This window comes from Eleginops maclovinus, chromosome 18 (assembly GCF_036324505.1).
Source record: "Eleginops maclovinus isolate JMC-PN-2008 ecotype Puerto Natales chromosome 18, JC_Emac_rtc_rv5, whole genome shotgun sequence".
NCBI classification, from domain to species: Eukaryota; Metazoa; Chordata; class Actinopteri; order Perciformes; family Eleginopidae; genus Eleginops; species Eleginops maclovinus.
This window is the reverse complement of record NC_086366.1, coordinates 22280099-22297004: the sequence shown is the minus strand read 5'-3', so window position 1 is coordinate 22297004 and position 16906 is coordinate 22280099. Positions and strand designations below refer to the sequence as shown.

Sequence of the window (16906 nt, the reverse complement as noted above, 5' to 3'; positions counted from 1 at the left end):
GTTTGGGCCCTTTTTAAAATCTTGGGAGAATTGTACTCTGTGCTGTCATCAGTTGAATCGTAGAGACTATTGGAAAGATCTGGTATTCTATCCTTCATCTGCAAAAAATGAGTTTTGTCAAGGTTATCCACATTTTTAAATTAAATAAATTAAAAGTTAAAGACGTGAGGGAAAATGTCACATCAACTATCGTATGTTATTCAGAGTTTCAGATGCCTACCAGAATACTTTTTGTCCTTCTCAGCTTTGGCACGAAATATGATTGCTCACTGGAATGAGCTGTTAGAGAATCAGGATCATCAGTTTCATCAACTAAAGTTGAATCTGAATAGTGCAGGGGTCCTGATGAATCTGATTCACTATCCAGCTGGTAATAAATGTAATACAAAGTATTGTTATCCACTTTTCTTGACATCATTTGGAAAAGATAAAAAGTGAAACACTTATGAATCATGTAATGGCATTCACAGTATCTATGGTGTAAATGCATGTTTCCTTACCTTTTCTTGAGCAACTTCCATAGAATCATCACTGTCATGATAATCCGCTTGGGAAGTAAACACCTGAACATAGAGAAAATAATCAATTTGTGAGCAAACGTGATGACTTTGACTTGACGACTACCCTTGTTAAACTTGCACCTGCTCAGGAAGCTTCAAATTGCATCTCTAGAAACTTGAGTTTAGACATTGACAGGTGTTTTCTTAATGAAGAAAAATCAATTTCATGTAGATACAAATGGGAGGGCCCCATAAGGCAAGACTAGAAAAGAGTGTAACACTGGCCTCCTGACAGGGAACTTGAAAGACAGATTTCAGTTTCAGGGGCCCCAGAAGGACAAAAGAAGAAATGTACGAGTGTGTGATGTTACACTGCTCCTGTACAATCCCCCGGTAAGTATTTCCGACTGGAATACTTTTGAAAAATGAGATGTCAACATCCTCTTGAATTGCTCATTTACTGAACAATCTGAGTTTAGGACTGCATGGGGCAGTTCGTGAACGAACAAGATGACTTTGAAAATCCCCCAAGGAACGTAACACAGTTTCAGGAAGCAGTGTCATCACTTCGCTGTTACCTGTGTTCCAACATGATCGGCAGAATCGGACTCGTTAGGTATGGTGTCTGATGCAGCAGGGAGCTTCTTAGACTCTACCTGCACTGCAGGAGACTGACTGAGTGGCACCTGGAATATGAGATAAAAACACAACGTATTAAGAGGAAACCGATATAAAGCACTGTAATTTGATTGTTTTACAGTAAACACGTTAGTTCATGTGAAAACGGTTGCTTAACAGCACAGAACCTAAAACCAAGCACATGACATGATCCCACGTAGAGGTATCCGCACATCTCAGGACAAATACAAGAGGATGCAGTGGATTATTTTCAAAATACCCTTGTTAAACTTGCACCTGCTCAGGAAGCTTCAAATTGCATCTCTAGAAACTTGAGTTTAGACATTGACAGGTGTTTTCTTAATGAAGAAAAATCAATTTCATGTAGATACAAACGGGAGGGCCCCATAAGGCAAGACTAGAAAAGAGTGTGTAACACTGGCCTCCTGACAGGGAACTTGAAAGACAGATTTCAGTTTCAGGGGCCCCAGAAGGACAAAACAAGAAATGTACGAGTGTGTGATGTTACACTGCTCCTGTACAATCCCCCGGTAAGTATTTCTGACTGGAATACTTTTGAAAAATGAGATGTCAACATCCTCTTGAATTGCTCATTTACTGAACAATCTGAGTTTAGGACTGCATGGGGCAGTTCGTGAACGAACAAGATGACTTTGAAAATCCCCCAAGGAACGTAACACAGTTTCAGGAAGCAGTGTCATCACTTCGCTGTTACCTGTGTTCCAACATGATCGGCAGAATCGGACTCGTTAGGTATGGTGTCTGATGCAGCAGGGAGCTTCTTAGACTCTACCTGCACTGCAGGAGACTGACTGAGTGGCACCTGGAATATGAGATAAAAACACAACGTATTAAGAGGAAACCGATATAAAGCACTGTAATTTGATTGTTTTACAGTAAACACGTTAGTTCATGTGAAAACGGTTGCTTAACAGCACAGAACCTAAAACCAAGCACATGACATGATCCCACGTAGAGGTATCCGCACATCTCAGGACAAATACAAGAGGATGCAGTGGATTATTTTCAAAATACCCTTGTTAAACTTGCACCTGCTCAGGAAGCTTCAAATTGCATCTCTAGAAACTTGAGTTTAGACATTGACAGGTGTTTTCTTAATGAAGAAAAATCAATTTCATGTAGATACAAACGGGAGGGCCCCATAAGGCAAGACTAGAAAAGAGTGTGTAACACTGGCCTCCTGACAGGGAACTTGAAAGACAGATTTCAGTTTCAGGGGCCCCAGAAGGACAAAACAAGAAATGTACAAGTGTGTGATGTTACACTGCTCCTGTACAATCCCCCGGTAAGTATTTCTGACTGGAATACTTTTGAAAAATGAGATGTCAACATCCTCTTGAATTGCTCATTTACTGAACAATCTGAGTTTAGGACTGCATGGGGCAGTTCGTGAACGAACAAGATGACTTTGAAAATCCCCCAAGGAACGTAACACAGTTTCAGGAAGCAGTGTCATCACTTCGCTGTTACCTGTGTTCCAACATGATCGGCAGAATCGGACTCGTTAGGTGTGGTGTCTGATGCAGCAGGGAGCTTCTTAGACTCTACCTGCACTGCAGGAGACTGACTGAGTGGCACCTGGAATATGAGATAAAAACACAACGTATTCAGCTTATGGCAGTAGATTCTTTTCAAAATACCCTTGTTAAACTTGCAGATGCTCAGAAAGCTTTATATTGCATCTCTAGAAACTTGAGTTTAATTGATTTGAACAATCAGAGGTTAGATTGCATAAGGCAATCACTCCACGTGTAATCATGGGAAGAAAATTGTTAAAAATAAAGCCTAGTATTACCTGTATGGTAACATCTCTTTTTGAACATGCATTTGACAACTTGTTCTCCCCATCCATTCATTTCAGAATTGAGAAAACAGGCAATGCTGAACTGACAGATTCATTTTTTTGCAAAATATATCAAAATCAGTATGCTAAATATAACCAACTTACCTTATTACGCCACGGCCACTTCGAATCTCCATAGCTGTAATCAATTTCCGTTCCTATTTCTATTTTCTTCACAGCAAATAGGCATAAGTGGGGCCTGTTGTTTACTGCGATTTGTTTAATGGTGCAATTTGGAGATTTGTTGTTGTCATTGACTAATCGTCCCAGCGATCCATTTTCTTTGGATGCGTCAATACTGAAAGATGTGAGAAAATTATCTGTTAAAAGAATTTTCTAAATATTCATTAGAAGAGACATTTAAACATCATAGTACACTAAATAACATTATTAAATGTGATGGGAAACTGTCCTAACACAGAAAAATACTATACTGTACTATATTAGCCCCAAAATGTCAAGTTACAAAAAAAAACAAATGGGAGGCAGGGGTGTTAAGCCCACTTAGGTTTTTTAAGTATCTGTCCTGTCTTCGTATTGCAAATCGCAATAAGTGTTGGGTCAGGTTCTGCAAACTCAACTATATTAACTTTAAATGTGACACAAAGCATGGTAGGTTATTATCCAATGTCAAGAACAAATTAAATAAATCAATAATTAATGAAACATTCAGTGATACTGAGATCAGCAATCGGTGAACAGTAATTGGCCCAAAAAACCCTAATTGAAACAAAGCAAATTTTTGCTGCTTATTAGGGTCTGAATTAAAAATGTTTATGTCTACAAATTGCACATTGCTCACCAATAGCGATGTTTCTTCCATTCAAACTCAAAAAGAAATGTACTCTCCGTCTCTGAGTATTGCCTCGACTGGCATTCCTCCACCGACATAAGGTCTCCTCTATACTCCACGACAAAGGCACCTGGATTGATGGGCTGGGTAGCAAAAACTCCTCTTCCTATAAGAACATCAATTAATAGATTGCTTTCTTACTGTATTTGCTAAAAATATTTTGTTGTCTCATCCTTTAACATAGATTCATCCACATCTCTAATAAATGAGTAACCATAAAAAAAAATATATATATATATATATTGTAACCACTTACAATAAAATCTTAACTTTTAACCATAGCTGGTTATATTGGATTCAACAAAAAAACAGCAGCTAAATAACAGCTTTTAACCACAAAGTTATTTTTTTTACGTGAAAGAACAGTACTGAGAAATGAACTGGTGTAATATGATCTGCTGCCTTGTACCTTTTTCGCTATTAATATATTTTCCCTCAATTCCTGGCTTGTCCTTCGAGAGCAGGATGAATGAGGTGGCCTCCTCAACAGGCTTTATTCTCTTTTTCCGGGTTGACATGGCTCCCTGAAAGTGATTTGGACATCATAAACCTTAGTTACCCAACATGCAAGAACAGCATCCCTATTGACTGACTCATGATCTGTTTCGAGCAGTTACCAGAACCACAGTAGCTATCCAAAAAGGAAAAAAAAAAACTAACTCTGATCTTCAACATTCCAGGGCTTGATGCTTCCAGTGAAGCCATAAAGATCCATGTGTAACATTTACATGGTTTATCTCTAAACACAACAGCCACAATAAAATAGAGTTGTAGGAGAAAGTCAAGATGTTAACACAAAGACTTCACTGACTTGTTAATTTATCACTATTTAAATAATTGAAATTCATAAATATACTTGTTATGTGTACATTATGTATAATATGTGACTAACCTCAAAGTCTAGCCCATTGATTCTGGCAACTTGTAGACAGAAAATTGTAAAAGCAAGGATAAGTATTAATTTATCTGTTCTACATAATAAACGGATACAGATAACGTTATCTGGCTCCTTTAACGTTTCTGAGTAAATCCTCTTACCTTTCTAGCATGTGTGCATGTCGTCTTTCTTTTATATTTCACTGAATTGACACAACTACTGCTTATGTTTACATTGCACTCAGGCCTAAAATGGCCGCCACGTCCCACAATGCATTGCGGCGGAACATTGCATTAACCGAGTGTCAAGTTGTAGATAACGTTATGTTAGTGAGCTATTTAGCTAGTGCACGGCAGCTAACAGCTAATATCAAATGCACTATTTAGCAACAAGCACTCTGTAGCTAATGTTAGCCAACTGGCTATTGGTGTAAAACAGCATTGTATTACATTTGCTTACATTATATGTGCAGTAATATCACTGGATATTCTCCGAATAATTTTGACTTAATCAAATGAATAACACCTACCTGTTGTCCATATATTTCCAAGAAATTGCCGTCGGTCGATGCCGATTCTTCCACGAGGTCCTGGCTGCAGACCTCCGCTGTCAGGCCCGGAAATGCACGGCATACGTTTCAAAATAAAATCGCGAATGCACTTCTGGTTGAATCGTTTTCCTCACAAATGAATTAATTAGTATATGACATAAAATCGATCAATTCCTTGTCTATAGTATATATTGTTTTTATTTGTATAGTAAACTTGTTTCATCAGTGCACACATTTTCTCTTAAGCTCATATTCATAAACCAACATCTCATAAGATGTCATAGGCCTATACATTTTATTGTGTACTATACAGAGTACTTTACTGCCTTTTCATTATCATTTAATTTTGACTCTATTGCACTGCTATTTTTCTATATATTTGTTATATTTGTTTCAATTAGTTTTTCTGTTGCATTATTCTGTATTTTTATTCTTAACCACCATAAATTTCATGTTTGGTTCTATTGTGACACAGCCACATGACGTTATAAGTGTTGAAATGGTACAAATTGTATGTAAAAAAAAACCAGTGCCCAGTTAACATAAAGTTTTAAATCCTTGCAAGGTCAAATAATGTTTTGGGTTACCTGTTAATTGGTTTTGTGTGTGTGTTTGCCGATGTGGAAAATAGATACTATGATGCCCATAGGAGAATTGCGCAATTTCTTGTGGGAGATCTGGTCTGGGTCCGAACACACCCTCAGTCTAAGGCCTCTGAAAAATTTTCATCAAAGCTAGCACCCAAGTGGTCAGAGCCAGCACAAGTGATGAAAATATTAGGGCCTCTCAATTATAGGCTTAAATGGCAAGACACTGACAATACGGACACGGTACATGTGGGTAATCTGAAATCTTATTTCAGATTACCCACAAAAACGTATGGGGTATAAAAGCTGTGGACAATTTGATGTTACTGATACAATTATCAAAATCAATACAAAAGCTTTTGAGAAAACAGTTTGTTTATGGGGTATTTTCTTTGGAATATACTGGATTGCTGATGGGAATGTGATTTGATTGATGTTTTTTTGGAATAAGATGAGTTTACATATGTAACTGAAATAATATTATGTAGTTTTCCGAACAAAAAGTGATAGTCTACCTGAAAGAGAAATCAGGGTGATTGTTACACTATGTCTATGCTAATCATGTTCTTGTGCTGCTGGAACACCTAAGTACCACTAAATACTACCCTAACTCTCATCTACAGTATAATCCAAGTTAAATTATTAAGTGATCAATGATAAAACATTTAAAAAAAACACAAGTCACAACATGATCAAATGTTCTGTAGCCCTTTACTTTTTTCAGTTTTCTGTTTTGAAGACATCTCGGTTGGTTTGAAATAAATGCCATTTGCTGATGTTTTTGTGAACACATGTCATCCTTGGTTGGAGGAATTGTAGGTTACAAATATCCTCCCAAGGCGACTGTAATAGTGCAAAGTCGGCTCATGGACGGAAAAACAAAAGTGCTTTGAGCTTTCCACAAATGATACCTCAACACAGAGAGGGACATGTTCTGCCTACATATTTTTGCCTTTTAAGGCAGGTTGACTTTTTTGAGTCACCAAAAAACTTTAAGTGCACCATTTCTGTTAACATATCTTCTCTGAGGCATTCTTCTGTGGCTATATCTGTGCAGTATTGTAAAGAGCGGATGTGTTCGCAGTGTGTGAAAGTTAATCCACTTCTAGATGCCATTTATGAGTACTGTTTGCAATCCTCCAACTCACACTGCACCTTGTGTACTCGGCCCCAGGTTTTGTCCTGTACGTGTATAGGGACTGAAAAGCCATGCCCTCCTTTTTGGACTGTGGAAACAGGCCCGGCGATTGCCATAGGCGAACTAGGCGGCCGCCTAAAATGTGTTGGGGGCGCCCCCATTCACTGCTCCTTACTTTGTTATAACACTGCTATAGTTTGAAAATAATTGTTCCCTTCATTATGTGTTATTCAAATTTGACATAAAATATTTATTAGATCCCTACTAGTGATGCGCGGGTTAAGGATTTTTAACCCCCGCACCAACCCAACCCATCGTGACAGCCAATCCGCACCGCCCGACCCGCAAAATTACGCTCTGATTTTTTAACCCAACCCGACCCAACCCGCGAAAATGGGAGAAAAAAAAAAAAAAGATACCAATGAGTTTACGTCGTGGTTTGCCAAACGGTAGGCCTATTAACGAGGGGTTTTGCTCACAATTATGAGGAGATGCACGGCAGGCTATTATTTTCGCTAAACAAATGATTGACAGGAGGCATAGCTCGCAGCTTGCTGCTGCCTTCTGACGTGCTGCCTGTGTGCGGTGCATGAGACGGAGCGGGAAGAGAGGGAGAAAACCCCATTTTATCCTTACACAAAAGACAAGCATATGAACGGATACATAACTATAATAGCTGGAATAATTTTTACCCGACCCGCCCGCTACCCGCATTTTCCACGGAAAAAACAACCCGGCCCGCCCGACCCACGGGCTAGCCCGCGGGACCCACGGGTTTTGGGCCAGCCCGCGCATCACTAATCCCTACGTATTGTCATGTTTCATACCCATAATATTACACTAAACAAAATATACATTTCATTTATATGAATGAATACATGAACGATAAATAAAATGTATTTATTAAGATATATTGATTCATTTACTTTTACACACATACCTAGTTTTTGACACTTTGTGGGCCCCTCCTTCCTTCCCATGTGTGTGTATGTAGGAGTGTGTAAGTGTGTATCGGTTGCAATACTGGGGTCTGGTAAAGGGGGCGATAGTGAGCACACACACTTTTACACACATACCTAGTTTTTGTCACTTTGTGGGCCAAATTTCAAAACATGAAAAAAAAGCAACAGGCATATCAGGGGAGGCTCCTGAGCACAGAGAGATGAAAAACGGTGTGGGGCCCACCATTTTGGGCCCCACAACGTTTCAGGGCCTCACACCATTGGTGTTCTCCCATAGCCTGGGCCCCACGTAGTGATAACTGCAAGTAAACACACACACACACACACACACACACACACACACACACACACACACACTACTGTATGTTTTAAGTCTTACTGAATAAAATTAAACCTGTAGTAATAATTTCCTTGGTTAAATGTTTTTATACTTTCAGCTTAAAATTGCTCCAATCCACATACTGTTAGTGAGCTTACTGTATGGAATGTTAACACACACACACACCCCCCCCCCCACCAAAACGTTTCTAGTTGTCTAGGAATAAACTGTAATGCAACTTGAGACAGATCAAAAGAGCGTAAGCTAGTCATAATGTCTAACAGTGTTTTTTTTCCGTACACTTGTCATTTTTTTCACCACAGCAAAACCAAGTGACCGCTTCTTATTGCTTAGGCTTCCAACATAACTTGTTAAAGTTCCGTGTACAATACGCCTTGAAACATCCAACTGCGTTGTCTCAACCATGAAGAAATTGAAACATCCATTGCTTTAATGCTTTCCAGAACACAACGTGTTTGAATGGTAGGATAGCCTATCCATGACCACCACAGGAAAATGCAACTCATAAAGACACGATTAAAATATCAGATACACATTGCCAACAACAAAGCTAATATACCATGTTTTTACATGTCATGCAAATTGGAGTGAGCGCGTAGCTATCAGCTATCAGCTATCAGCTATCAGCTATTCCTAAACAGTAGCATGTAGTGTTGTCACGATACCAATATTTTGGTACCGGTACCGATACTAACATGTATTTCGATACTTTTCGGTACTTTTCGGTACTTTTTTAAATAAAAAGAGAACACAGAAAATGTCATTCATAACAGAGTTTAATAAGAAACTCGTAACATAAACAATAATGCATAACAATAATGTTACTATTCAGCAATTTTACAATAGTCAAATAAAAGGAATTAAACGGGAGCAGCAATGAGAACCAAAAAGGTTTCCATTAAAAACTGTAGTAGCAACATCTCTCAACTTAAACTTCAACCTACTCCCTCCCTAATTCTTTTGGAGTGGTACACTATCTACTGGGTCTGTCTCAGGCATTTTGCCTTGGTCAGATTCTTGGCCAAGAAAACCAACATGTCCAAATTTTCCTCACTCAACCTAGAACGCCTTGGACTGCATATGTTTCCAGATGTACTGAACACACGTTCTGAGGCACAGCTTGTTGCCGCAATGCACAAATATTGACGTGCAAACTTAGCCAGGATGGGCAGATCAGCCTCATGTTGAGCCCACCAGGCTAGGGGGTCCTGTACAGCACTCAGTACTCTTGACTGTTCATAGTCACTCGTCTCTTTTTTTATTTTGTCCTCAAGTGTTGTTGGCAGTGTGGGTGAAACCCTTGAACTCTCTGCTACCCTCTTTTCGGAGGTGATGGTGCAAAGTAGGCTTTTTAGATCAGTTCTTTTTTTTGCTGCTGGTGGTTCGTGGTCTGAGCCAGAGGCTTCTTGTTGCTCTGCACTTTGCTCCTCTTGAAGTGGAAATGTGTGAGCTTTTAGTAGCAGTTCCTCTTTAACTTCTTTTTCCATTGTAACAAATGTGCATCTAAATCTGGGATCTAGGTAGGTGCTGATGTTCAGTGCCATCTTAATAGTGTGCTCATCATATCTTGTTATAATGTCGTCTCTACATTTCTTCTTCATTTCCAGCGCCAGTGGACTGTCACCTTCCTCATCATTCAGACATGCTTTAATTTTCCACAGGAGCGGCAGGACTGATGACAGAGTTGTTTCTTTTTCTCCACTAAGGGCATCTGTGAAATCACTGAGTGGACCCAGGATATTCCTCACTGTTTCCAAAGTTGTCATGTCCGTGTCTTTTGGCATCAGAAACCATTTTTTTCTGTCTTCAGCTAGAACAGCACAGACTGCTTGCTGCTGCTCACAAAAGCGTTCCACCATATCATAGGTGGAACCCCATTGTGTAGGCTCATCATGAATTAGCCTGTGTTGTGGTAGTTTTAAAGATGTCTGTCTTTCCTTCAGCTGCCTTGACATTTTATTAGATCTTGAAAAGGCTGACACTGTCTTGCGTAGCCGGGACAGACAGCTTGCCACACGATCAATTTCTAAGGCATTTTTGACTGCCAAATGCAAATTGTGGCCAAAACAGGGAATCCAGAGTTGGTCGGAAAATGCCTTGCGGTTGTTGCTTGCATTGTCTGTTGTGATTCCAGTCATTTTTGCCATATCAAGACCCCAGGTGTCCATGATGACATCTTCCAGGACCTCTTTCAGTGTGTCTGCTGTGTGGTCGGACTGCAAGGCAGAGCATCCAATGCACCACGACTGCATCTCCCAAGATGCTGTTATAAACTGCAGAGTTACAGCCATGTATGAACTTATCGTTCTGCTCGTCCATATGTCAGTGGTACATGAGAAAAGTGGTTTGTCTGCCATCTGTGCATGAATTATTGACCTTGTCTCTTCATATATTTTCGGGATTTCACTATACATGAAATAATTCCTTGAAGGGGCGTCATATCTTTTGTCTAGCTGATTAATCAGGTTTCGGAACCCAGCCTTCTCAACAGTATAAACTGGCAATTGGTCCATGCAGATAAATTCAGCAACTGCCCTGTTCAGCCTTTTAGCATCTTTTGAGTCTTTTGCATATTTTGTATGCTGCTCAAGCAGAGCTGCAATAGTAGGTTGAGCTCTGTGTGTCCCTGGACCAGAAGCACCAGATTTCTGCCGTGAATAAAATAAATAAAATTAATAAACATTAAGATCTAAAAAATATTTTCATTAGATATAGACTCAGAACAGGTGGTGACAAAACAATTTTCAAATTGTATAAATGTAGGCTATAAAATATAAAATATTGTATAAATGACTTTTAATAAATGTGTGTTTATACATTTTTGGTACCTGTCCTGTATTGTAAAAGAACTCTTTGGTCAGAGCAATGTGCTATATTATCAGGGTGAACGCTAGAAGTGACGTCTGCCTAAATGATGTGCGCTTCTGTCCAACTAGATATCGTAGCTTTGTAGATCTTGCACTACATATTTGTTGTTGAAAAGCCCCCTTGAAGCAGTTAGGCAGCGAGCAGACCGAAAATGCATGAAACGCACTCACATTTTTGCGGAGATGTTTTCAAGGAACTTCAGATAGCCTACGTCTCGGCATGGGCAAAAGTTAAAGTTTATCTGCAGATAGGGCCTACTAGAGCACTCGTGTTCCTCCTAAATTTGCTGGAGAAAACGCTACAATAATTTGCATAATTTTAAATAGCCAAATAAAAACGAAATGCGCTATTGCAATTGCGCAAAAAGACGTGCAGGCATGGAACGAACCTTATGCATGTCTTTATTAATGACAGAAATTGTGTTTTCTGGCAAAGGAGAAGGGAAATGAATGAATGAATGAATGCCTCTCAGATTGTGGTTAAAAGTCAGAGCGCAGTGGGATGGGAGAAACAGCCTCGCGCTCTCGGGTCACATTTGAAGCCTGAACAGCAAGATTGCCGAAACGTCGCTTCAGATGGAAAGATAGTGACGGCATTAAGACTATTATGCAGACGATATGCCTATGTCAGAAAACGCTGTCACAACTTGCACCTAATGCGTTTTTTTTTTTTTATTATTACTATTATATTGCATGAGTGTGACGTGATGAGGCGGGGGGGAAACATTTGTCTCCGTGCAGCAGAGAGAGAGAGAGAGACAGAGAGAGAGAGAGACAGAGAGAGAGAGAGACAGAGAGACAGAGAGACAGAGAGAGAGAGAGAATACGGGCTCGGAGCTCCTAACAGTAGCCTGCAATGGAGCCGTTGTCATGTCAGAGAACCGGCTCTCTGACACATCACTGAATTTGTTTTGTGAAAGACTAGTTCTTGGCTACTGATCGTATTTCTGCGAGGATGGTAGCCTACGGACTGAAACAAACTTTAAAAACGTGAAATGTGGTTGGTCTCTGTGTGCCCTTCCAAATATTAACTAGGCTACTGAGCTATTCCATTTGAAAAGCGAACGTGCCGCATTCTCCGCTATTGAAGGCGTTATCTAGCCTACACGTAAGGTGCAACTTTTTTTTTGCCCTGACATGACTTGCTCACTTCAAAAATAGTTTGGCTCCCTGTCATTTTAAGGGGGAAAACCTTAGTTTGTGAGTTAGCCTACCTGTTGTCCCCTGAGCTCTGTATACAGGTCTGGGTGCTTGTCCTGTAAGTGTTTCGTTAGGTTGGACGTGTTGCCGCCCTTCGCTTGGCATGTTTTAAAACACCTTTTGCAAACCGGTGCATCTACATTTGTTGGTTTGCCTTCCTCATCTGACTTCAAGCCAAAATACTTCCAGATTGCACTTCGTGCCCCTGGTTTGTCAACCAGGGGAGTGACAGGTGGTGCAGCAGCCATTCTTCTCTCCTGCTCCTCTCAGTTGTATCCTAGTTACCACGCAACGTTACTGATGAGTTTCCCGCCATGTACCGGTACTTTCCAAATCCCGTACCGTACCGTTTTAAATGCCTCAGTACCGCGATACTTCGTTAGTACCGGTATACCGTGCAACACTAGTTGGAAGCCTATACTCAAATGTGAATTACAAGATTAATTGTGATCTTTATACAATACCTTTGAATGAACTCCAGCGTTGACGATCCAGCGGCAGGTTACTCAAGGTTGAAGACGTAATAGCTGCTGAAGAAAGCAGCTACTCCGTGTAAAAACAAAGGATGTGGGCCCATTACGACATGTCCCTCGATGGATATAAGCCATCCAGAGGGCTTCATCATGTCACCTGAAATGAACAGATACCACATCATGTGTTATTTGCACTTTGAGATCTGTTTCAGATATAAAGTGCTATACAAATGTTATTATTATTATTATTTATTGTGGTCATGTAGATTCCTAGAATCAAAACCAAATACTGAGTTAGAAATGTCGATACAAGATCCAAGTAACATTACCTTGAATGATCAAACAGGGGGTGCTGGGGAGTTCTGCAGTATTAACGTCCACAGCAGTGGCACATGGCTGTAACATAGTAACACACAAAAGCATAGATTTAACGTTAAAGGATAAATATTGTTCATTGGTCAGAGGTAAATCATACAAGGTAATAAATGGCGTCTAATGTAATCACTCATTTTGCATTTTAAATATTTGAATAAAAAATCTTACATCAACTTCAAGCATCAAATTCTCCTTCGGCTCTTTGAAGTATGACATTAGGAGCAGCAGGATGCAGGCAGCCTTGTCAGAGTCTGGATCATAGCGGGCCAGAACATCGCGGATCTTGGGGTTGTCCAGTGTTGCACAGTAATCTAGGATGGTCTGTCCTTGTCGAGTAATTGCCTCCTGTAGTTTTTGAAGGACATCGACGTCCGTCAGGATGCCAAAGTGTGAGAATAGGCATTTCTGAGAGAAGAGAACCGGCCACTCCAGTTTGATCTCGGACATCTCTGCGGCAGGCTCTTTGTTAAGGTATTTCCGCAGGATGATGTATGTCTTTTTCATTATTGGTTCTGCTCTCTCTGCCCCACTCATTCCTTCCTCTGTGTATACAGACATACAAATGTATTGTTAGTACCCAAGTAACAATTTGGTAGCCGCCACCCACACGCAGTGTTCAGATCAGGACAAGTTTGCAAATTTGCATTAAACAAAATTAACCAAAAAGACAGTAGATGGCATGCCTGAGTAGATGTTGAGCAGATCCCTCTTCCTATTCTCCAACGTTGCCTCGGTCTCCCCCCTCTGGCAAATCTGCTGGGCCCCACCTCATACACCTAGGGGTGGGCATCAAAGGGTAACAATACTATCGGAGGCGGCTAAGCTCAGAAGGTGGAGCAGGTTGTCTCATGACTGAAGGGTCAGCAGTTTGATTCCCGGTTGTGACTGTCTAAATAGACCCATTCCACAGCAGTCATGTTGCGGTGTCATAGTGTTGTAAGCACAGGTGTATTTTATCAAATTAATTATGGTCAAGTTATTTTGTGTGTCACAGCCATGCCAGGGAGCCACTATGCACAATATCAGCACCCTGGCTCAGCTTAATCCTAAATGGAACAGGGCCATAATCACAGGTAATTACACCTGTGTTTACTACACTATTGACACCGCAGCATGCTTGCTGGGAAAAGGGTCCATGTCAAAGTGTCAATATAGTAGTCAAGAGAAAAGTATGTTTTGTGTTGTTTCAGGGTTGCATTCATGGTCATATACAATGCTTTCGATCAAAATGTTGACAGATTTTACCCGTATATTTCCACATACCTGTATTGGTCAACAGGACCTCTTGCCAGTCTGGCCTCTCCTTCCATTCCCGTTCGCGGTCTTCCTTGTCTGCGGCGTTGAGCAAGAGTATTATTCCTATTTTTGTACTCCACTCTCGTTTTTACTTGTTGCAGAAGAGAGTGACATCAGTCTCCAACAGTATCACTGTGCTTGCCAATGTCGCCAAATGTTTTTGGATGGTTCCTGAAAATAGGGGTGGGACAATTAGAAAATATGTCACCTTGTGGCAAAAATAATCACGATAAACTATATTATTGCAACACGAAATATAAGTAAAAAAGGTCCAACATGCATAACTCTGGTTTTCTTGACTATATTAGCTCTATTTAAACAAACCATCTTTACAAAGTCTTTACTTCTGCACCATTGTGACATCATAGAGGTGCAGGAAATGAGTCAATGAAAACTACAAACAGTTAAAGGGGGTCGGGCTAAGGATTAACTGACAGCTTGCACCACGTTAATTGTATTTTTTAAATTACAATTAACGATAATATTGATAATAGTCCCATGCCTACCTGACAATGTTTCTCACAACGCTGTGGCACATGGCTCTGGATGGGTTGCGGTCGTGCTGCATCATTTGGTCCACGAGCACGACCACGAAGGCCTTTCTCTGGTCTGGCAATGGTCTTTCTTCTTTTTCCACTCTAAGTCGAATGGCTGATGACACCTGGTCCCAGTTGAGACGAAAGTCCACATACCATGGTACGCCAAGCTGTGAAGGGCTTGACGTGCGTGGGGCAGTGCTTGGAGGGCTGGGCAACAGCTGATTTGGAGGCTGGAATGCTTGAGGAGTAGCCAGAGTGTTTGGAAAACTTGGAGCTGGGGAACTTGGAGCACTTGGTTCAGAGACCACCTCCATATTAAGAGTAGCAATTCCTAGAAGGTACAAAAACTATTTATTAATTAAGATAGGGCAAGATGTAGGGCTATGAGTCAATAGACTACGTGATAACCGTAGTCCTGCTCCAGTACTTACTGGAGGAAGCTCACACGTTGGTTTCCTGTCAACACTATTGGATGAGAGTAATGGATTTTTTGAGTTACATCACCTTTGGGTGTACTGCAATATTATCATTATCATTACTGGCTATTATCAATATTATTAAAACCGCTTTTGCTCTCGGGTCATGTTTCAACTGTGGGTGATACTGTAATATAGAGCTCTCACTTTTTTTGAAAAATCAAGTTCTAACAGATATCTACTTTTAAATAAGTATTAGCAAATGCTGTGAGAGAACGTTCTCTCACAGCATTTGCTAATAGTTATTTAAACTATCTTCACTAGTTAGTTACTTAACTTAAGTTAACTACTTAACAACTATCGGCACACTTGCTAACAACATATGAACTGTGTCATGCGATAAACGTCCATTTGAAAGTAAATATTATTATTAGGGCCGGGACTTTAAGATGAATTAATTACACAAAAATTAACGCGACTTTTAACGATTTATAAATTGCATCATTTAGCGATAGGCCTACATGTTACGATGAGTGTATTTGTGTTGTCGTGTCTGTCATAACTTTTGGTTACTTGAACCGAAAGTTAGCGTCAGGACATGGCACGTAACACGGACGCACGCCGAATACAAGTGAAGTCGAATGTCTCATCATTTCATAAATCACCATTTGCATTCGCGCTATTATACACATCAAATTGCTTACCTTCTTTTCCGTTCGATGGCCGCCGGCAGCGAGAGGAAGATGGCAGTGAAGAGTTTGATGTCCCGCTCTGTCAAAAACGCGGTCTGACGCATGCGCAATTTGGAGCACAGTACTCACGTCTGTCGGGTATATTTTACCGTATTTTTCTTTGTAACAGTTGTTACTGTTAACGAACAGGTAGTTTGTGTATACTTTACCAATTACTTTATAATTCCTTTGCTGACTACAATAATCAAGTAGATTTTATACGATTTACATACTGCTTAAACCGCAGCTACCGACCAAACACACCATGTCAGAACATGAGCGAAGAAGCTGATGCGACCGCTTTGGTTGGCCCCGTGCATAGGCGCCGATCCCGTGGGTGCTCCTGAAAAGTGCACTGAAAAAGGTTGAGCACCGACTGGCCAATCGGGATGTAAACCTGAATTTTTGACAATCATCACCTTGGTGGTATTCATTTAATTTGGGCACCCACGGGCAAAAACATAAATTGCCGCCTATGGCCCCGTGGATGGGACATTTTGTTTTAAAAAACGGACGGATAGAAGCGTCGATAAGAGCACGGTTGTGTGCAAATTATGCAACAAGGCCTCAAGTATCACCTCAATGCAAAACATATAGCAGCTTAAGCTTATGTATTCAGTCATTATTCAATGTTATAGGCCTAGGCCTACTAAAATCCATGTGAAAAACAAATTGCTTCTCACTGTTCTCAGGTCAAAT

General features: G+C 40.4%; 1 pseudogene; it reads right to left on the bottom strand.

Annotated features, from left to right (window-relative positions):
* Positions 1-6381: 6381 nt before the first annotated feature.
* On the bottom strand, positions 6382-16272 carry LOC134880500 (uncharacterized; annotated as a pseudogene).
* Positions 16273-16906: the final 634 nt, after the last annotated feature.